The sequence below is a fragment of the Pelecanus crispus genome, chromosome W (genome assembly GCF_030463565.1).
Source record: "Pelecanus crispus isolate bPelCri1 chromosome W, bPelCri1.pri, whole genome shotgun sequence".
NCBI lineage: Eukaryota > Metazoa > Chordata > Aves > Pelecaniformes > Pelecanidae > Pelecanus > Pelecanus crispus.
Window position 1 is genome coordinate 16093215 of NC_134675.1, and position 22433 is coordinate 16115647.

Sequence of the window (22433 nt, forward strand, 5' to 3'; positions counted from 1 at the left end):
CTCTACCAACTGCTAGCCAACAAGAGAAGGCTTCTGTGTACCAGTGGAGAAGTACATATTTGAAAGCCTTGCTTCAGGAGGTTATGTCTGAATTGATATCACTACTAGAAATAACACTTTGGTAAGTTAGCACTACTGCAAGGGTTGATTAAGATTTTCACTAACTGAAATGACAGAAACAGAACTTTTTGTCCTATTGCCTTCAGATGCTGTAATCTTATTTTTAAACTGTTTGACAAAAATTGTATGCCAAATGGTTTCATCCAATCCTAAGCACTCAATAAATATTAGTCTTGTTAAAGTGAATGTCACGAGGTTGTTGTAAATCTTCAGCTTCAACTTCTTTGTTATGATGAAGGCTATTTATAGAATATTGCTGCTCAATGAAAAGGACTTTGCAATTACAAGTACTTACTCTCCTTGGATGTTTTAGGTTCCAAAATATGAATGGGTTACTTGGTAAAAAGTACTTATACTTAGTGGTATAATGGGGGGGGGGGGGGGGGGAATGAACTAAACTCAGGAAATCCAAATAGTGGTATAGATGATTATTTTTTTTATTATTATTTCTAAACAGTGCAGTAGTAAATGCTATGGAGCATAAGAATGTGTCTTAGCAAATGTAATGAAATACATGCTATATGAAATTTTGATACCTAGATATCTGTTACACAATGCTTGTCAAATAACTAAGATAACAAAGTTTCTTTTAGAATATCAAACTAATACCCTCAAGGATGTGCTGTGCTACCATGTGCACAAAACTTTAGATACTATTTTGGTCAGTACTAGTACTAAACTAATAGCTGTTAGTCCAAGTGAACACCTGTATCTTGCACTTACAGTACCTTGTGGATGCTTTCAAAAAAATATATATAATATATACATATGCATGTGTATATACTTTTTTACTTTTGTAAAAATTCTAGATTATTTCTAGAGCCTTCTTATATCTACTTAATCTTTTGGGTGAGGGAGTTGTGTCTTTCCATGATCATATCAATACTAAATAAAACTTTTTTTTAATCCTATAATGATCAAGTGGGGAAAAATTAGATCTGGGTAACTTTATTTTGGCTAGACTCTGATTCTTACTTTGAGTAAAACCAAAATAGTTTGAATTGTTTTATATTAGTTAATTTGTCCTATTTGTTTTGGGCAGCTCAGTAACAATAGAATTATTCATGCAGGTGTTACACATGCTTTTTGAAATACTTTATGGTAGCAAGTTGTTATGAAGTATCATGACTGACATGTGAGAGCATACAATTGGTTTAGCATAGCATGCAAGTTACTGTTTTTCACCACTGTGCTATAGAATTTTTCATAGCATTATATGGTAGAAATTAATGAATTCCAGGAAACTCTCTCACCCCATCTGAAACTGAGGCCTCACTATTCTTCTTTGAGTTGTCCCAATTTAATTTGGACAGTAGAAAGCAATGTCTTCTTCTGTTTCAAACTACTATGTTTTCACAGTGTATTTCTAGTAGCTTGTATGACAATGACTGAATGAGTAATGAATGAATGGACTAGCTAAACAACTTGGCAAGCAAAATGCATCACTAATCTTATTTTAACGAGGATATCATTACTTTGAATGGTAAAATAAAATCCTGTGATGCACCTGAATTTAGCTTTTAATGAAGTCTCTATTGCATACTTGAAAAAAGCAACCTGACCTTACTAAATGAATGTAGGAGGACTCAGCTTGGAAATGGCAATCCAGTAGTTGTAACTGATCTTTAAATGGATCTTCTAGTAGTTTGCTGTTTGAATTCATATTATCTTCATTTATTACCAATAATAAGAAAGCAAAAGCACTGTATAAACTTAGCTTTGACCCCTGATTCACATACTCAACTTCTAGTGTTCTGCTATTTAATACCCCACACTACTGGTTTTTTTTGGACCTAATTAATTTGGATTATGACTATAAATACCAGTTAGCTAAAACAGTGTTTAAAAACCTGTGATAGTGACTTCAATAGCAACTGATGCTGTGCTGTTGTAGAATTCTATTTTAATTGTTGGATGGTAATCATTCAGTTTTAGTTGAAAGTTTGCATCAGGTATAGCTGGAGGATGAAGCCACTAGGCAATAAGCATTCACTCAATGTCAGAGGCCTATATTGAGTGGGGGTGCTATTTTCTGTTAAAGATTTTTCAGCTTTTCTGGTTATACTGTAAATTGATCAATAACAAGCATTTCCCTCAAGCATATTCCCCCCACGATCTGTTTTATTACAGGCTCTACTGGAATTTGCATTTGTATTGCAAACTTACTGTTTGGGTAGTGGGATGACTTTTATCAAATAAAATTATTTGAATGCCTGAGTAAGTGTGTCAGGATGGGATTCTACAGCTATTAGATTGAAATGGGTTCCTCTTCCTTGTTTTGGTGTGTCTCTTCATTTATGATTTTCTTTTTGCTATACAGGAGTGTGTTTCTCAACTGATTTTTGGGAATATGGGAAGATTAGTATTAGAGGAAATAAATATGTTGTGGACTGAGGCTCTCTGGTTATGTAAACAAGCATGGTGGTGAAAATCAAAAGTACTGTAATATTAAACATATCCCTATAGCTTTAGTAGAAATCTGTTTGGTCACAGACTTTGTATTCTGGTGTATATACCTGAACAGATCTCAATCCATATTGTTAATTCTGTTATCCTTGGAGAAATAGTAATCTTGAGTCATAGGAACAAATTGTTACTACATGAGAACTATTACTAGGAGTCTGCCTGTCTTAGTAGCTTTATGTAAAATGGCTTTGTATTGTAATTATTTCCACAAAACTGTAGGGTATTAATTAAAAACAAGGAAATATGGCACATAGTGAGTAGAGATATTTCATTGCAAAGAGGGTTTCTTGTTTGTGGTTTTTATGAGGTTTTTCATAACTAGTCTTCGTAATAAATTTGCAGCCTTCTCTGTTCAGGATAACTGATTGTTATATTATAGAGAAGAAAACTATTATAACTATGGTTTTCCTGTCTGTTAAAAGTAGCTGTTGCTGCACTGTGGGTGTAAAGTTCTTGCTCACAGTGTCTTGTCTTGCAGCTGTTATCTGCTCTTGGAGAACAGATTGATTTGCCAACCTTGTGCTGTTTGATATGAATAATGTTACCTTTCATGCCAGTTGTGCTTGGATTTGGAGGAGAACATAAGGAAAGCTGTTGATAGTTAAAGGAGGAGTTACATGCTGTAATTAACAGAAACAGAGGAGTGTGCTGCAGAACAAGCTATATTGAAAAGTTGAGGGGAGTGAATATCTGTACTTATATCAGTGGTTTCTTGGTTTTGGGGGTTTTAGTTATTCCTTCTTCAAGGTAGACCCAAAAGCCAAACTTACTACTGCTCCTTTACAAATGGTATGAGTATATGCTATTATAAGAGGACTATATAGTGAAATGACTCTGTTCACATGTGAGTTCTGTGTTGCAGAACTGGATAATCTTTTTCCATGGATATTCTGTACTTTTATATAAAAAATACTTGCATATTAAATGCAAATTCTAGGAAGTCCTTACTGCGTAGTTAACGCTAATGTACCTTTGTTTGGACGCGTGTGAGAGCATATGAACAGTGTCTTGGGAAATAAATTTACTGTGGTGATCCCCACTTAGTTGCCTTGGAATTCAGTAGTTCAGAGACAAGACTCATAGTTCCTAACTTTTAAAATAAATTTTATTTGGATATAGTAACAGTACTGCCCTGGGCTGTAGTAACTTCCTTATTCTAGGAATGAAGCTTTTCTGAGGGCTATGGTATAAGAATTTGAACAGGATATGTTCACATTGTACAGGAATTAATCATATGACTTGTTATCCTAATAGATACTTTAATGATCAAGGTTTCTTCCAATAGTATGGAATAACAGCTTTTATTTGAATGATAACTGCTGTTAGACTGCTTGAAATACAGAAACATTTTTTGCATTTAAAAAAACCCAACTTCTAGAATAAAAAAATGCCGTATTTCTGATTTATTTAATAAGGCAATCCATTCCTTGCTGACTTGAACCATCTGAAAAGAGAATATTAGAAAGTGTAACTTTTAACTGTAGCAGTGTTAATTGGCGCTTCTATTAGCAACAGTTACCTCCATTGCTTTGCATATGTATAACATCCCTTGGAATAGGGTAAGACTTAGTCAACTGTGAAACAAGACACACCTTCTGAAAATGGAGCAAAATAGTTTGATCAAACAAGTTCAAAATCTTCTGTTTAGTCTGTACAGTATCTGAATAAAAACAGAGTTAATCGGTGGCGCCTTCTTGGAGACTGGTCATAGCCAGGGCTCAAAGGATTTAAATTGTCTTGCACAGAATTTCCCCTTTGTCTCAAGTTGCTAATATATCAATATAATACTATTGATGTTTATTTGTCTTGGTTTATGCTAATCAGAATAAATATCTCTTCTGTAGTTTTCAAAACCCCGTATCAATATCAGATGCATTTTGAAAATTAAATATTTTCTGTTTTTTGCAAAATTTTTTGGTCTTCACCTTGGTGATGATGGCTGCAAAGGTAGTGGAAGTCACAAATTTGAATCACTAGCAGTTAAACTATTCAGTAAAATTTCAGGAAAACCTCCTTTCAGGTAGTTGTAGAGAGTGACAAGGTCTCCCCTGAGCCTCCTTTTCTCCAGACTAAACAGCCCCAGTTCCCTTAGCTGTTCCTCATAAGACTTGTGCTCTAGACCCTTCACAGATGTCTAGTCAGCATGCAGTTTTCCTGTTAACAGATGTATTAATCATTAAATGGAATGATTAATGTCAGATTTTTGGATTAACTTTTGTTTTAGAAGTGTTCTTGCTTGCTTAAGCTTATTTTTCTACCATGAAATGGTTCCTTGGATGATCTGGGTCTCACTCCACTGGACCCAGTATAGACCCCTGGTGTACACCACTAGTTACTGGCATCCAACTAGACTTTGTGCCACTGACTGCCACTCTCTGGGCCCAGCCATTCGGTCAGTTTTGAACCCACCTACTCATCCAGCCCATACATCAGCAACCTGTCTATGAGAATGTTATGGGAGACAGTGACAAACACCTTACACCAAGGTAGACGATACCCACTGCTCTCTCCTGATCTACCAATCAGTCATTTCATCATAGAAGCTTGGGAATCCTTGGTCCTCCCCTTGGTGAATACTTGGAGGCTATTCACAATCACCTTGTCCTTCATGTGCCTGGAAATGTTTCCCAGGATTAGCTGCTCGATCACCTTCCCAGGGATCGAGGTGAGGCTGACTGGACTGTAGTTCCCCAGGTCCTTCTTGAAGATAGGAGGGACACTTGTTTTCCTCCAGACTTTGGGCATTTCTCCCAATCACTATGATTGATCAAAGATTATCCAGAGTGGCCTTGCAATGACATCAGCCAGCTCCCTCAGCACTCGGGTGCATCCCATCAGGGCCCATGGACTTATGTCCAATTTGTTTAAGTATTCCCTGACCTGATCCTCTTCCACCAAGGGTATATCTTCCTTGCTCCATGTTTTCCCCCTAGTGTCTGGGACCTGGGATTCCTGAAGGCCAGTGTTGCTAGTAAAGACTGAGGGAAAGAAGGCATTCAGTACCTCATTCTTTTCCATGTCTTGTGTCACCAGGTCCCCCACTTCATTCAGCAGCGGGCCCACATTTTCCCTAACCTTCCTTTTGTCACCTATGTACTTATAGGAGCCCTTCTTGTTGCCCTTGATGCCCCTCATCAGATTCAACTCTAAGTGGCATTTGGCTTTCCTAACCATGTCTCTGCATGCTCAGACAGTGTCTCTGTATTCCCTTGTATTGGGTTTATGTGGCAAGGCTTTGGTAGTGGGGGGTGGCAGGTGTGGTCTATGCGAGAAGAGACCATGGGCTGCCCCTGTGCCAGAGCCAGAACAGACCCACTGCTGGCCAAAGCTCAGCCAATCAATGAAGCTGATGGCACCTCTGTGATAACCTATTTAACAGAAGGTAAAAGACACCGCACAGCAGCTGTGAGAAAGTAGTGAGAAAAAAGTGTGGGTTTAAAAAAAAAAAAAAAAAATCATGCAGATGCTAAGGTCAGTGAAGAATGCCAGGAAGGAAGAGATATCAACAGTGCAGCCAATGGAAGACCCCAGCCAGAGCAGGTGGATATGCCCTGAAGGAAGCTACAGCCCATGGGAGGGACTCCATGCTGGAGCAGGGGAAAAGTGAGGAGGAAGGAGCAGCAGAGAGGAACTGTTATGAACTGACCACAACCCCCATTTCCCATCCCCCCCATGCTGCTCAGGGTGGTGGGAACAGGGAGAAGGTGGAGGAGTCAGGAATGAAGTTGAGCCTGGGAAGAAGGAGGTAGGTAGGAGGAAGGCACCATCTCGGAGAAGCTGGTGTTCTTCGAGCTCATCTTTGACAGCACCCAGGAGGAGGACGAAGACAACAGCTGGGTGGAGGCGGTGGAGCCTGAGGACAGGCTGGACGTCAAGATCGAGGACATCAAGGAATCCATCGAGACCATGAAGAGCCGCCTGGAACGGAGCATCCAGATGCAGACACTGCTTCGAGCCTTTGAGGCCTGAGACCGTAACCTGCAGGACAGCAACCTGGGCCGGGTGAACTTCTGGTCAGCCGTGAACTTGGGTGTGCTGGTGGCTTTCCTTCAGGTCTACATGCTGAAAAGCCTCTTCGAGGACAAGAGGACGGTGTGGATGTAGATGCAGGGGGGGACACAGGACTCTGCTTCCTGCCGGGATGGCACCGGAGGAGGGACGTGCTCCCCTCCAGCTGCTGCTTCTCCCTCCTGGCTGGGATTAAACCTGCCCTTAACAATTGAGGAGTGGCTGAGGGAACTGGGATTGTTTAGTCTGGAGAAGAAGAGGCTGAGGGGAGACCTTATTGCTCTCTACAACTACCTGAAAGGAGGTTGTAGTGAGGTGGGTCTTGGTCTCTTCTCCCACGTAGTTAGCGATAGGACGAGAGGAAATGGGCTCAAGCTGCGCCAGGGGAGGTTTAGGTTGGATATTAGGAGAAATTTCTTCCTGGAAAGGGTAGTCAAGCATTGGAACAGGCTGCCCAGAGAGGTGGTGGAGTCACCATCCCTGGAAGTGTTCAAAAAAACGTGTAGATGTGGCACATCCTATTGAGGAGGAATGAGAGTGCAGCTGGGGGAGGTATGGCAGCCAGCCAAGGTCAACCCACCACATCCTCCCACATTACCTGTCCCTGCTTCCACCTTCTGTATACTTCCTTTTCATGTTTGAGTTCTGCCAGAAGCTCCTTTTTCATCTGTGCAGGCCTTCTGGCATTTTTGCCTAACTTTGTATTCATTGGGATGGACCACTCTTGAGCTTGGAGGAGGTGATTCTTGAATATTAGCAGCTTTCTTGGGCACCTTCTTCCCTTTAGGGCCTTATCCCACGGGACTCTTCCAAGCAAATCCTTGGAGAGGCCAAAGTCTGCTCTCCTCAAGTCCAGGGTTGTGAGCTTGCTTTTCACCCTCCTCCCTGCCCTCAGGATCCTGAACTCCACCATATCATGGTCACTGCGCCCAAGGCTGCCATGTGAACATCCCCAACAAGCCTCTCTTTGTTGGAGAATGTGAGATTTAGCATTTCCTCATTGGCTCCTCTATCACTTGGAGGAGGAAGTTATAATCGGTGCACTCCAGGAACCTCCTGGATTGCTTATATCCTGCTGTGTTGTCCCTCCAGCAGATATTGAGGTGGTTGAAGTCCCCCATGAGGACCAGGGCCTGCAAACACAAGGCTGCTCCTATCTGTCTGTAGAGGGCTTAATCCATTTGTTCTTCCTGAGAAGGCAGCCCATAGTAGACACCCACTATAATGTCACCCATATTGGTTTGCTCTTTAATCCTTACCCGTAAACTCTCAAGTGGCTCCTCATCCATCCCTAGGCAGAGCTCGGTGCATACCAGCTGTTGTCTCACAAAGGACAACTTCCCCTCCTCACCTTCTCATCCTGTCCTTCCTAAAAAGCTTGTATCCCTCCATTGCAGCACTCCAGTCATGGGAGTAGACCACTACACATTTGTGAGGGTGCTTTGTGCTCATTGGGAGCACCAGTCCATTCTCCAGGAGTGCAGTCCTGCACTGGCTCATCTCTACTATCATAGAAGACAACTAATGATGAAGCAAATTCTGTATTGGTCCTGAGAGAAGAGCTGGAGGACTTTCTTTCCTGACCTTAACAAGCAATCGACTGAATCTTTGTAGTGTGAGACTTGATTATAGTCATTGCAACTTTTTATGTGTACACGTTGCAAGGAGTTGCAGTCCTTGAAGGATTAAAGGAAGAAATAGGAAGGAAGAAATAAATTTTTTGTTCAAACAAAGCAAAGACTAACAAATGGAAGCTCTATCATTTCAGTGGAATGATTGCCTTTTTCTTGATAATCTTTCCAAAGCAGTGTAGAGTTTTGGGATGCTTGTAGGTTTCCTATATAGCTCAAACAATCAGGTTGCATGCATGCATTTTTTTTTTTAGCAGTGATTTCTTTCAACCTCAACTTACCAAGGAACTGAATCTGATCATCCATTTGCATGTGCAGTCATCCACTTGTCATGTATACATGTGAATACCGTAACTTATGTCTGATGTTAAATATTAAGAATAAGCAGAATATGGCTTTGTCCTGTAACTCAGGCCACTGTAGGTATTCTAAGCATGTGCTCAGTTTCTTCTACTGAGTGACTGATTCAGTCTCTGAGCAGCTGAAGGACAATATTCTAAGATGAAATTATTTGATTAGAAAAGATAATTCTAGTGGAGATTGAGCAGATCCAGAGCCTGGCAGTCTCTGGGAAACACTGAAAAAAAATAGCAATTTCTTGGTCTTTCTCTAAGCATTTAATCTTTCTTCTCTATGGTCCAGATGTAGTAGAGAGGAAAGATCTGTGTTAATAAAGGCCTCTAGGAAAAGTTTTTATTGGGGGGGGAGGGGGGAACTTCCCCAGAGAATCTCTGAGGTACACTAGACATGGGTTTTTATATGGAAGATGTTCAGCACTACAGATGCTCAGCCTTCAATCAAATTAAGAGATTACTGCAACTGAATTAAAGATGGATTAGAAGGCATGTTTATGGGTTTACCAAAAGGCTGAATAGGCCTTTACTTTGCTAGAGGTTTGGAATGAGTGGGTAGACAAATGCATGAATCTGTGGAGTTAAATAACCAGAGAGCTGACTTTCAAGTTCAGTTTATCTGATCACTGGACTATTTCAGTGTGTCGTATAGACAAATAACAGCTTTCTTGCTCATATCTTTTAAAAAAAGTTTTCCAAATTTTTGTACAAGTCCACCCTTTTTGTGGCCTTGTTTCTTACTTTGCCATAATATTATAGGGAGGTGAAAAAAAAACATAAAGGAGGCTGGAAATGTAATATGCAGCTGGTTAGGAGGGAAACAAAACAAGGCATGGCTGGATTAAGAAGTGGTAATTAAGTGATACAGCACAGATACAGTAAACTACTTCCATGCCTGAAAAGAGCTGTGGTAGAGGAAACAAAGCAATACAAGGCTACTGTGCTGCTCTTAATTAGAGGATGAGGAAGCTATAGTTAATATAATACAAAGTTAGTGTCAGATGGGGTTCATTATGTAGTTGAGATAGATTACTAGGTAAATGGATGGTGATGTTTACTGGATTGCTGTACAAACTCCTATTGCTCTTTTACTGTTTTCAGAATGCATATAGTTAATTGCAAATTGGTCTATGACACCTTACTAGATCTAACTGATGTGAGGAGGGAAGTAATCCTTTTTGAATATTCATATCTTTAAGCAGCAGCAAGATATCTGCATGGAGATGGAAAAAATTAAAGTGAAGAAAGAATGGGAGATGCCCTAGAGTATAGTACTTCCAGACAAAGCCACAAACAGGGAGCATTACATAATAATGGATTTGGAGCAATGATAGCATTCTGTGAATCTGACTTGTATATGAAATAACTAAACAGCATGCGTTTCTCTGCTTTTCTCATTCAGATTGTTACAGGACTTTTCATTGTTTATGGAAAGATCTGAAATTTGGGAACTTGTAATGTAGCCTTCTGAAAGAAGACGAAAAAAAAAGGTGGAAATTTAGTACATTATAGTATATAAAAGTAAAATTTAATTTCTGATTCTCTATACCCAGTACAGAATTTTTCAATTTATTTCTGTAGGACTAGTATCTAAGACAAGTTGCACGTGTGTTTTCTGGATGATGCTTTCAAAACAGTAGCAGTGTTCCCTTTCTCTATTCTCTCTCTATCTGCATGAGAAAGGTGGTGCTTTAGTTTCTTGATCCTCAGGAAACATCATTTTCTGATAGCCTTTTTAATGCTGGTAGTTAGAGATGATCTGTATGGAGAAATAATATGCAGTGTTTCTCAGAGAATCCTGACCTACAAAGTAGGAATACAGCATTACATAGTCAAAACACTGACATGAATGCTGATGATAGGTTATGAGTATGACTCTGTGTATATGCTCCTAGTCACAAGGATAAGGCTCAGAGGGAACAAGTACTCTGTGTGTGGTAGTGAGAGATGAAAGAAACTTTACTTCACAACTTCGAAGGAAATGAGAAGCAAGAGAACATGTTTAACAACTTATTTTTAAAATAAAGTTGAAGGAAGGAGGTGATCTTTCAGTTGTAGCAACAGGTAAAATATGTTATCAAGTTCTGTATGAAGATTAAATTTGCATCTAGGTAAAACAAATATGAAATGTCTTTGTGTTTTCTGTTAATAAAATTTGTTAATGCAGCTTTTTTCCAAGATGCAGCTTGATGTAAATAAATGTGTAAAACTTGCATTTTGTATTAGTAAACAAAGTTCTGAAGACAAATACCTTAAGTTGCCAACACTGCACTTCACATTTGTGAGTAATACCAAGCATAGTGCCTGGCAACAGAGAGAGACTTCAACACATTATCCAACCTGCTCACTGTGCCTAGAGTCTGAGGTAGTTAGTACTGTGCTGATACAAAAATTTGCAGATACTATTCTTCAAAGTCCGAACCTCTCCGTAAGAGGAAACGGAGTCTTCAGAAAGTTCCCGAAATAAAACTCAATAGCAACAAAATTACTATTAAGCAGGCATTCTTTATTACAGTGCTGGGCAGCACTGGGGATCGTTCCACCATGAGTGCTCCAATGATTTGGCAAACTTCCAGAGATTTTATACTATCAAGTTATACATATTCATAGGATTTCTAAGAATTCACCTACATAAACATGAGATCATTATCATATGCAAATGTCCAATCCGCATGCATAATTGCCCTCTTTGGTGGTTTTCGGGGGTCCTCTGGTGGTCTCCAATAGTCGTCTTCACTTGTCCACTAGTTGAACTTTTGGGCTTCCTTTGTCCATTTATGGCCATTTAATTAGCTCATCAATCTTTTTGGCCTTGGAATGCCATGAAACCGGTTCCTTGAGTTATCTTGGCATGGAGGTGTTATCAGTGTTTTACACAGGAAGCCTAACAAGCTTACTCAGGGTCTGTTTTCAGTCATGCAAGACAAGGAGTCACTTTCTTTGAAATATATGTCCTTGAGGTAACTAAAACTATCAGAGGTTATCCCTTTCATTCCCCCCTTTTCTTTAAACTTTGTAAATTCCTTTACAAAGTTTCTAAATTTTCATATTTCATTAGCTTAGGCAAAGCCCAAACTCTTATGGCCAGTTTCTTTAGCTTATACCACAAAAGGCAATTGACGACTGTTAGTATGATAACAAACACTAACAATATCAAAAGCGGGTGAACCAAAATATTCAAAGTTTTCTCTGCAGAGGGTGAGTATCTTGAAAAGATATCTCACCACTGATGGGTGGTATCAGATTCAATTTGACTAGACAGTCCAACATGTTTGTCTCTAGTTATTACCGTTTTAATGACAGATTCTGCTAGTGTAAGTTCTTGAGATTGGTTTAAGATCTCGTTTAGTTTTCTCAGAGATAAACTTGCATGACTTAATTTTAGGCTTTCATAATGCCAAAACATTGCTACTTGTTCTTCTGTATATGCAAAAAAACGAATACGTTTGGCCATGCCAAGTTAAATGGGTTATATTCTTAAGGCATCCTATGAATGGGGTGGTCACGTTGTCACTAAGCACACATATCTAGCTCTAACAAACAGGGTTTATTTAATTGGGATTGTTGTCCACATAAGATGCCGTCAGAGGTGGTTTCACAAAGATCTAAATCATATGTTGTTACATTATAATATATTAATTTTCTTGCACACCATCTATCATAACACTGTACAAATTGCGAAAATGCTTTTACCCAGTGTTTGGGGTGGACCCATTGTCCAAATAATTTTCTCCACATAAACTCATTATTACTCATCAAGTAGGACTGTACCTTATTCTTTTGTTCCAATTGCCACATAACTTGTAGGGTACAAACAGTCCAATCCATAATTTTGTCAGATTTTTAAGTGATTGTCAAGGATTCACATTTTCTACTTGCCCACTTGCTTGCGGGCGATAAGCTGTCTTCTCGGGCTTTATTTGTTCTGTAAAGGAAAGTTTCAGGCCACCCAGAAAAGGCATCAGTTAATACTAATAGATACCTATACCCCCCTTTTCTAGGGAGCTCCGAAAAATCTATTTGCCAATTTTGACCTGGAACATTCCTTTTATCAATACTTCTAAATTTTACACGATTCTCTACCTTGGGATTATTCTTTAAGCATATTTCACATCTATTAACCATAGTTCTTACAGTTTGAAGCAGATTTCTGGCTCCTATTTGCTTGGTGAGGGAATTATACAAAGCTTCAGTTCCCCAATGAGTTTTGTCATGTATTCTAAAGGGAACTATTATTCTGTTATCTTTCAACATTGCCCACCCTGATGGGCAAATTTCAGCCTTTAAATCAGTAATTAACTTCTGATCCTTTTCATCATATTCAACTACCTCAGGTAGTTGCAAAAATTTTTCAGGAATTAGACTTAATATCTCACCCTGTTCCGCAGCTTGCCTTGCCTTGCCTTATGATCAGCCAATTTATTTCCCACTTCCCTGTCAGTGTTACCTCTCTGATGTCCTTTGCAGTGCATAATCGCTACAGCTGACGGAAGTTGTACAGCATCTAAAAGTCGCAAAATTATATCAGACAAAACTGCTCCCATCGGTATACCATGTGTGGTCAGCTTCTTCTAGCGGCTCCTCCTTCAAGTCAGGCCTACTCACATACACAGTCTCAATGGTTTCTATGCAATCATGCACGACAGCCTCCATTTCCTGTTTATTGATTAAAAAGGAAGCAGGGTTGATACATCATCTTGTTCCATCAGAACTGCTTGATATTTCAAGAATCTTGATGGTGAGAGCCAGTGTCCCCCTTTTTGTTCTAAAACGGAGGTTACAGTATGGGCACAATCATCATCTTCTGCCCCAACATGAATTTTCGGGCTTCCTAGATGATCAAGACAACGGCAGCCACTGCCCGAAGACATTCTGGCCATCCTTTGCTTACTTCATCCAATCATTTGGAGAAGTACACTACAGCTCGTTTATAAGGACCCATCCTCTGGGCCAAAATTCCCAAAGCCACTCCTTGCCTTTCATAAGAGAACAGCCAGAAGGGCTTCGTTACATCGGGTAGGCCCAAAGTTGGAGCCCTCATTAATCAGTCCATATTAATTGTATCTGGCTATTTTTCAGCAGTTCATATAGAGGTTTAACCAAAAGTCCATAGTTATATATCCATAATCTGCACCAACCTGTCATTCCCAGAAATGTTCGAAGTTCTTTTACCGTAGTCGGTTCTGGAGTCTTGCAAATGGCTTCTTTTCGGTCATTCCCGAGCTGTCTCTGTCCCTTAGAAATCACGAATCCCAGGTATATTACTTCCTTCTTCAGGATCTGGGCTTTCTGTAATGAGACTCGATAACTCCTTAGTCCAAGAAAATTTAACAAACTCACAGTCCATTCTTTCATCCACATACTGTAAAAGGATACCATTTCTTGGAGGTCTTTCCCAGGCCTCTAATTGCTTTTCAAAGATCGTGGAGCTATTTTTAAATCCTTGAGGTAACACTGTCCAGGTTAGTTGGTTTTTTTTTTCGTCCTGAATCAGGGTTTTCCCATTCAAAGGCAAATAAATTGCGGCTTTCAGAGGCCAAGGTGAGGCAAAAGAATGCATCTTTCAGATCTAGTACTGTGAACCATTCATAGGTTTCTTTTAAACTAGTTAATAAAGTGTATGGGTTTGCCACTACTGGGTGTAAATCTTCAACTATCTTATTTATTGCCCGCAGGCCTTGTATCAATTAGTATGTTTTGCCATCATGCTTTTTGATAGGCAAAATAGAAGTGTTATACTCTGAAGAGCATTCAATCAATAATCCGAATCTTATAAATTCTTCTATAACGCTTTTCACTCCTTGCCTGTCTTCCAATTTCAAGGGATATTGTTTTACCTTAATAGGTCGTGCTCCCTCTTTGAGTTTAACAACAATTAATTCTGCATTTTTAGCCTTTCCCAGTATTCCCGAGGCCCATACTCCTGGGTATACCTGGTCTTTTATTTCTTGTATCATTTTTTCTTCTTTAGCTCGGGGTTTAGTGAGAGCTAGACTTAGAATTTCTATGTGTTTTTCTTCTGGTATTTTAAAAACAATTTCTCCCCTGTTAAATTTTATTTCAGCATTTAATTGTTCTAATAAGTCTCTTCCCAAAAGTGGTCTAGGAGCTTCGGGCAGGTAGAGAAATTTGTGAATCTCTACACTCTTCCCAATTCTGAATTTTAACGGTTTCAAGAAGAAAGCCTTCTCGACCTGTCCAGTTGCTCCCACAATATTAACATTTTGCCTACTTACGGGCAATAAATTTTGATTTAATACTGAAAACGTGGCACCTGTATCTACTAGAAATTCTACAGGTTTTTCCTCTTTCCCCAGCTGTACTCTTACCAAGGGCTCTGCTAGGGAAGATTCCCCTGGTCCCCGTCAATTTTCTTCCATGTTGGCAACTTTCACCAATTTGCCCAATCTTGGGCAATCCTTTTTCCAATGCCCCGTTTGTTTACAATAAGCACACTGGTTTCTTAAGAGGGGCTGATTTCCTTTGGGTGGGGCACTTACTCCACTTCTCATGGCTCCCCCTCCCTTAGTGTTGTTTCCTGAGGAGTTCCAAGAGGGTGGTGTCTGACCCCCTGTGGTGTGCAAGGCAGCCACTGTAGCATTAGCAATTGTTTTACCCATTATTCTCTCTTTCTGACTATCTCTGTTCCGATACACTTGCCAAGCAATCTCCAGCAATTTCTCTAAATCTCTTGCATCCGTTCCTTGCACCTTCTGTAACTTTCTCCTAATATCATAAGCAATCCATTCTCTGTACCAAAACCAGAGCCTGTACTTCACTAAACACCACATCCAACATTGCATCCACATCCTCCCAATCAGGGTCCTGAGTTTTCACCAATCAATTCAAATCCTTTAGCAACCTTTTCGGGATCATCTTGATAATTAATTCACCAGCAGTCCAAGTCTGCTAAAGTAAAAGCCACTTTAATTCTAACAAGTCCTCCCACTGCCTGCCTTAGTGGAGCCTGTATAATAGGTCCCACTTTACTCCGAGTTCTGGCAGTGATGGGAGAAAATCTGATATTAGTTTCTTCCCTGACTCGTGCCTCTGATTCTTCACCCCCGACAGCACCAGCATCTCCCTCCCAATCACCTTCTCTCTCTAGCGGAGGCAAATAATCCTCCAGCCTTTCATTCTGCGGGCCAACTTTTAAACATCTCTGTCCAATGCTACACGCCGAGCAACACCTCTTTAATTCTCTCCCCTGCTTATTTTTCTCTCCTTCTATCGCCAGAACCATAGGGTCCTGGGGCGCTAGATTAATTCCACATTCTTTCTGCCATTCAGGGTGATTTCGCAAAGTGAAAAACATATCTGCATAAACCACTTCATCCCATTTTCTCTCTCGTCTTAGAAATAACATAAGTTGCAACAAAGTATTATACTCTAAAGTTCCGTTAAAAGGCCATTTTTCGCTATCATCCAACTTATATAAAGGCCACCACTGATTACAATATTTTATCAAGGTTTTACGATTCACATTCCCTCCAGATGGCCCCCCAATATCTTTCCAGTGAGCTAAAATGCAGCCCAAAGGGCTCTTTTTCAGAACTCCGCCTTGTTGGTTCCCCATTCTAAAGTTTATACAACACAAGGACAAGGACAGAGACTGGGGCACAAACACCACACACAACTAACAATTACTATCACAGATACAATAACAAATGTCGACATAGGATGATCAGAGATTTTCAGATATGTGCGCACCAAACTTAGAACTACATGACACACGCGTATGTAAACCAAAATCAAATACAAATGCACAAACAGACGACCGTACTAACCAAATGATCAATACAACCATGCAACGTAGTAATCAGGTGATTAATACAAATCGTATATGCAATTGTATGCCAGAAAGAGACACATGCGTATGTAAAGCAAAATCAAATACAAATGCACAAACAGACGACTGTACTAATCAAATGGTCAATACAACCATGCAACGTAGTAACCAGGTGACTAATACAAATCGTATATGCAATTGTATGCCAGAAAAACAGACACACGCGTATGTAAAGCAAAATCAAATACAAATGCACAAACAGACGACCGTACTAATCAAATGGTCAATACAACCATGCAACGTAGTAACCAGGTGATTAATACAAATCGTATATGCAATTGTATGCCACCCTGCAGGGTTCTCACGAACTGTGACTTATGAGTAGCTCCAAATGACCGGTCAAAACAGAAAAACAAAACAAAAAAAAGAATGCCTTATTCTTACCAGAGGTCCTTGTCTGCCCCTGCACGGATCCGCCGAATCGGGGAGTCCCTCCAGAGAATTCTCCGGGGCCAGCCGAGGGAGTCTCCGACTCAGGGGTCCTGCAGCCGGACAGAGATGGTCCCACCTGGGTCGCCAAAACTGATACAAAAATTCGCAGATACTATTCTTCAAAGTCCGAACCTCTCCGTAAGAGGAAACGGAGTCTTCAGAAAGTTCCCGAAATAAAACTCAATAGCAACAAAATTACTATTAAGCAGGCATTCTTTATTGCAGCACTGGGGATCGTTCCACCATGAGTGCTCCAACGATTTGGCAAACTTCCAGAGATTTTATACTATCAAGTTATACATATTCATAGGATTTCTAAGAATTCACCTACATAAACATGAGATCATTATCATATGCAAATGTCCAATCCGCATGCATAATTGCCCTCTTTGGTGGTTTTCGGGGGTCCTCTGGTGGTCTCCAATAGTCTTCCTCACTTGTCCACTAGTTGAACTTTTGGGCTTCCTTTGTCCATTTATGGCCATTTAATTAGCTCATCAATCTTTTTGGCCTTGGAATGCCATGAAACCGGTTCCTTGAGTTATCTTGGCATGGAGGTGTTATCAGTGTTTTACACAGGAAGCCTAACAAGCTTACTCAGGGTCTGTTTTCAGTCATGCAAGACAAGGAGTCACTTTCTTTGAAATATATGTCCTTGAGGTAACTAAAACTATCAGAGGTTATCCCTTTCAGTGCATATGCAATGACTAGTTATGAAATATCAATTTCTTTATATAAAGTAGTGAAAGGCCTCTGGGGAGAAGGGTACTGCTGCAGAAGGCACATAAAACTGTCCCATTTATGATCAAGCTATCAAAAAACCACAAGCTCTTGCATTTTCTGTTGTAATACTTCTGATTTTTATGAAGTAAATGTTTGTAGGATGTCCTTTGTTTTTCAAAAACATGTGGATAATCTGCTGAGAGCTTCTGTTTAACACTATTTTGTAGATAAGGGAGACAATATGGGAGTAAAAAAACCAACAACAAACAGGGTTATACCTTAATTTTGTTTGATCTCAAACTGGATTTTTATAAATACAGTAAGAGGTTGGGAAATATTTAGTGCCTGAATTACACAAAATATTCTATGAAAAGATTGTAAATTCCTCTTCTGGAACAGAATTCCCATTTAGCTGTTTGAGAACACTGCTGGGTAGACTTACAGGGATCTGGTCCAAAATAGTACAAATAATTGGATTGTGCATACTGAAACTGAGTTGATTTTTTGGATAATGAAATTGTATCTCTAGGAATTGATAGCTTACATGAAAAGATTTAGTTCTTTTAATAGACTTCAAAGCTTTTACATAATACACAGTAGGTATTCCTAGATCTGTCTTGGGTTTTGGTAATGGTATCTTTCAAAGAATGAAAAGCCAGCTCATTCTTTCTGCCACATGGTTTTATTTTCAGTTAGCTATTTTCTAAGTCTTGTTTAAGACTTTCTTCTCCAAAATTCCTTTCTGTGCTTCCCCCCCCCGGAGTCTGACCTTTTTTAATCAAATGCTGTTTCATTTATATCAGTAGCATTATCAGATGCCAATACTATGCATAGAAAAGTTTTGAAAGAAGTAAATAGAGTATATATCACAGTACTATTCACCTGTTTGGCTATATGTCAATGTGTTAACATCTCTGGAATATACAGTATGGGAAAGGTAATCTGCTGTATGTTAAACTGAATTGCAATTAAAATTGGATTTTGCTTCAGAGGCAAGTGCATGTGACAGACAAAACATAAGGTGCTATGTTTTATAGACGTAACAGAATGGGCATTACTATGAGCAAGGAAGAGAAACCTTTCTGCTTCCCACTCAGCTGTCATATTGTCAGAATATATGAGAGAATATGTGTTGCTGCTTATGCTCTGCTTGTTCTGTGAATAAATGCAGAACTTAAGGCCATAGAGCTGTGAATCTAACATCTTCCATCAGCACTGAATTTACTTAAATCTATGCTAGCTTGTGAGTACCAGGTTCATAAAGCTATAGGTCAGGACTAACTGGAATCTTTTCACAGACTGAGAACTATAGTTTATAGCTCTTCAGAGTTTCAGGAAATGCAGTATAATGTGTGTAAAATGAATTGAATATATTATGAAACCTTTGATATTCCCATTTTGAATTCTAGAAAGGTATATGAAAACTAAGTTTAAAAACTAAGCTTGAGAAATACTTAAATGTGCACTTGCGCTTTAAAGGATATCAGTTTCTCTGGCATTTAGTATGTCTTTGCACACTTAAAATAGTCATTCTAGACTCTGTTGCACTTTCAAGTTATGAACGTGATTTAAAACCATCACTTTGACCTCATTGGAGTATAAGCCACAGTTCATATTATAGCAACTTGCCAACTAGATAACATGAGTGATTTGAGGTATGCTAACTTAAATAATTTTAAGATAGAGCTGTGCAGTAACAACTGGGAGCACTTTGTTTCCCTTCTTTGAGGGCAGGAATGGTAGTGTATATCAAAGCAAGATGGCTTTAGGTTAATGCAAAATTAGGTTCTAAACTATAATTGTTAGGAATAATGTGATAGTTTGTTACAGCTGAAGGATTATTAACTCACTAGTACAGTCTCTGTAGTATATTTGAGTCTAAAATGAAACGGGATCAAAAATAGGCTGTCAAATATTGCTGTAATTAATGGAAGCTTTGTAACAAAAAAAAAAAAAATTGTAGCATGAGACACTTTCCTTTTTCCTCATCCCAGAGACCCACTCCTTGAATACTGCCCAGTTAACTTTGTTTATGGTTTACCATAACAGCTTATGTGATGGGAGTTCTATAGTTAGTTATACTGATGAAGTCAAAGAGGACTTAGCGTGATACCCTGTTGAAGGTAGCAGACAACATTAACATTATCTCCTCATTCTTGAAGACCTTTGAAAATTTAACTGGCAAAGAGCATCTTTCCTGAGAGTGGACTACTGTGTTCTAGGACTCTGGAAAAATGAGCCATGAAAACACAGCTGAAATTAAAGTAGTAATATTTAAATATCTGTGGTGCAATTGCTTACATTTCCTATACAGGCTTGTAGTGCCTTTCATTTCACTTGGTCCCAATCATGAGGTATTATGAGCCTACTAGTTTCATATGAATCAAATGATTATAGGAAGAATGAAATTTCCTTTGGCATGTTAAGAATATATTTTTTAATGAGCTATCTACCCCTATGTCCACTTGCATAAGCAAATATCTCCATAGTTTGTAACATGCCACAAGGGAAGGGCATTCACTTGCTTTGCTCAAACCATTGCATTTTTAAATGTATTCTATCAGTCACTGATGAGATGTTGGATTGCACTGCTCACTGATTTATTCTAGAGTACTTCTTCCAGAGGATAAAAAAAATCCACTGCCTTAATATTGTGCTGTTTTTTACAAAGCTGCCTTTTATATTAGAACTAGATTGCTTAAACAATATCCCATGTATTACCTGGTGTGGTGGGTTAGCCTTGGCTAGAAGACAAACTCCCACCCAGCTGCTCACTATCCCCCCTCCCCCAATGGGATGGGAGGAAATAGGATGAACAGGAGTGAGAAAGCTTGTGGGTCAAGATAAAGACAGGGAGATTGCTTACTAATTACTGCCAAAACAGACTCAACTTGAAGAAAACTAATTTATTGCCAATTAAAATAGATATTGATTTGGGTAGTGAGAAACAAGATGACAAACATTAGAACAAGACCTTTCCTCCCCCAACTTCACTCCAGACTCCTCTAATCCCCCCCCCAATGGTGTGTGTGTGTGGGGGGGAATGGGGGTGGTGGTGTTTACAGTCAGTACATAATGATTCCTAGTTTTTACTTTCATTATAAATGATCCAGCCACCAAGCCAGGAGGTGTGGGGTTGCTACTCTACCCTTAATTGGTTTAGTGGTGGACTTGGTAATGTTAGGTTAATGGTTGGACTGGATGATCTTAAAGGTCTTTTCCAACCTAAATGATTCTATGATTCTATAACAATTTCTCTCTGCTGCTCCTTCATTCTCTCTTTTCCCCTGCTCTGGCATGGGTTCTCCATGGGCAGCAGTTCCTTCAGGAATATCTATCTGCTTCAGCACAGATTCTCCGTGGGCTGCAGGGAATATCTGCTCTGCCATGGAGCTCTTCCTCCTCCTTTCTCTGGCCTTGGTGTTCCCTCTGTTTCTCATTCTTTATGTTCCCTTTCTCCTCTCTCTGTCTGGTGTTTTCTACCCTTTTTAAAATATGTTTTCACAGAGATGCTACCAGCTTCGCCGATTGGCTCAGCTTTGGCTGTTCTAGTACATGTAGAACCTTTTTCTTTTTATATACCCAAATATTATCAATGCTGTATCCTTTTATTGAAAGGAGAAATAGAATGATAATCTTTACAACCTGAGTGCTGCAGATACTTGTGAGATTTTCTACAGGGAGAACTTAAATGTCTTACCCATGAATATAGAGTAAGTATTAATGCTGAAATGCAGAATTGGAGATGCTTTTGCATTTATGATAACATCTTGCCTGCCCTCTCAGTGGTTCAAAATTTACCCAGAAGTTGGAATACAAGTATATGTTGTCGCTTAACGCTACAGGGACAGGCAGGTGGTTCTAGGGTGTCGTGGTTTAGCCCCAGCCAGCAACTAAGCACCACGCAGCCGCTCGCTCACTCCCCCTACCCCAATGGGATGGGGGAGAGAATCGGAGGAGTAAGAGTGAGAAACACTCCTGGGTTGAGATAAGAACAGTTTAATAATTGAAATAAAGTAAAATAGTAATGATAATAATAACAATATTATTATAATAACAATATACAAAGCAAGTGATGCACAATGCAATTGCTCACCACCCACCGACCGATACCCAGACAGTCCCCGAGCAGCAATCGCTGCTCCCCGGCCAACCCCCCCCCAGTTTATATACTGAGCATGACGTCATATGGTGTGGAATAGCCCTTTGGTCAGTTTGGATCAACTATTCTGGCTGTGCCCCCTCCCAGTTTCTTGTGCACCTGGCAGAGCATGGGAAGCTGAAAAGTCCTTGACTAGCATAAGCATTACTTAGCAACAACTAAAACATCAGTGTGTTATCAACATTCTTCTCCTACTAAATCCAAAACACAGCACTATGCCTGCTACTAGGAAGAAAATTAACTCTATCCCAGCCGAAACCAGGACATAGGGATTATTAGCTTATTGTTGCACAGAATTTCTAGCAATTAGCGTAGCTTTCAGTTAAACAGAATTTCTAGTAATCAGTGTAGCTTTCTTATTATCTAGAGTTTTTAGTTACCTGAAAGAACGTGAGTCACTCAGTCCTTGGAGGAAGAAGACAATGGTGGAGGTGTCCCTGACCACTGGGGGATCATGGGTTTTGCCATACAGCAGCAGTTCTGGTCTAAGTCCAGGACTTGCATCTGCTTGATGTTATAGTCAATATCTCATGTGCCATTATGCTTCTCTGTTCCATATCGGGTGGCACCACATCCTGGCAACAATGCTTGGTGGGCAAAATAGTCTTGTCCTAATGCTGACAGTGGGTTTATCTGTTCTATAATAGGGGTCATCACATCCTGGTGACAACCACAGTGTTGAAAAGGAA

At 39.6% G+C, this 22433-nt stretch overlaps 1 long non-coding RNA gene and 1 pseudogene across 1 annotated transcript in view; one reads left to right on the forward strand and one right to left on the reverse strand.

The window, feature by feature from the left end:
- The window catches only part of LOC142596556 (galactose-1-phosphate uridylyltransferase-like), a 50306-nt pseudogene extending 43751 nt beyond the window's left edge, over window positions 1-6555 (forward strand).
- The window catches only part of LOC142596540 (uncharacterized), a 240391-nt gene extending 223564 nt beyond the window's left edge, over window positions 1-16827 (reverse strand). The window contains exon 1 of the long non-coding RNA XR_012831837.1: window positions 16812-16827. This is a non-coding gene — a long non-coding RNA (uncharacterized LOC142596540). The remainder of the gene's footprint in view (window positions 1-16811) is intronic.
- Window positions 16828-22433: the final 5606 nt, after the last annotated feature.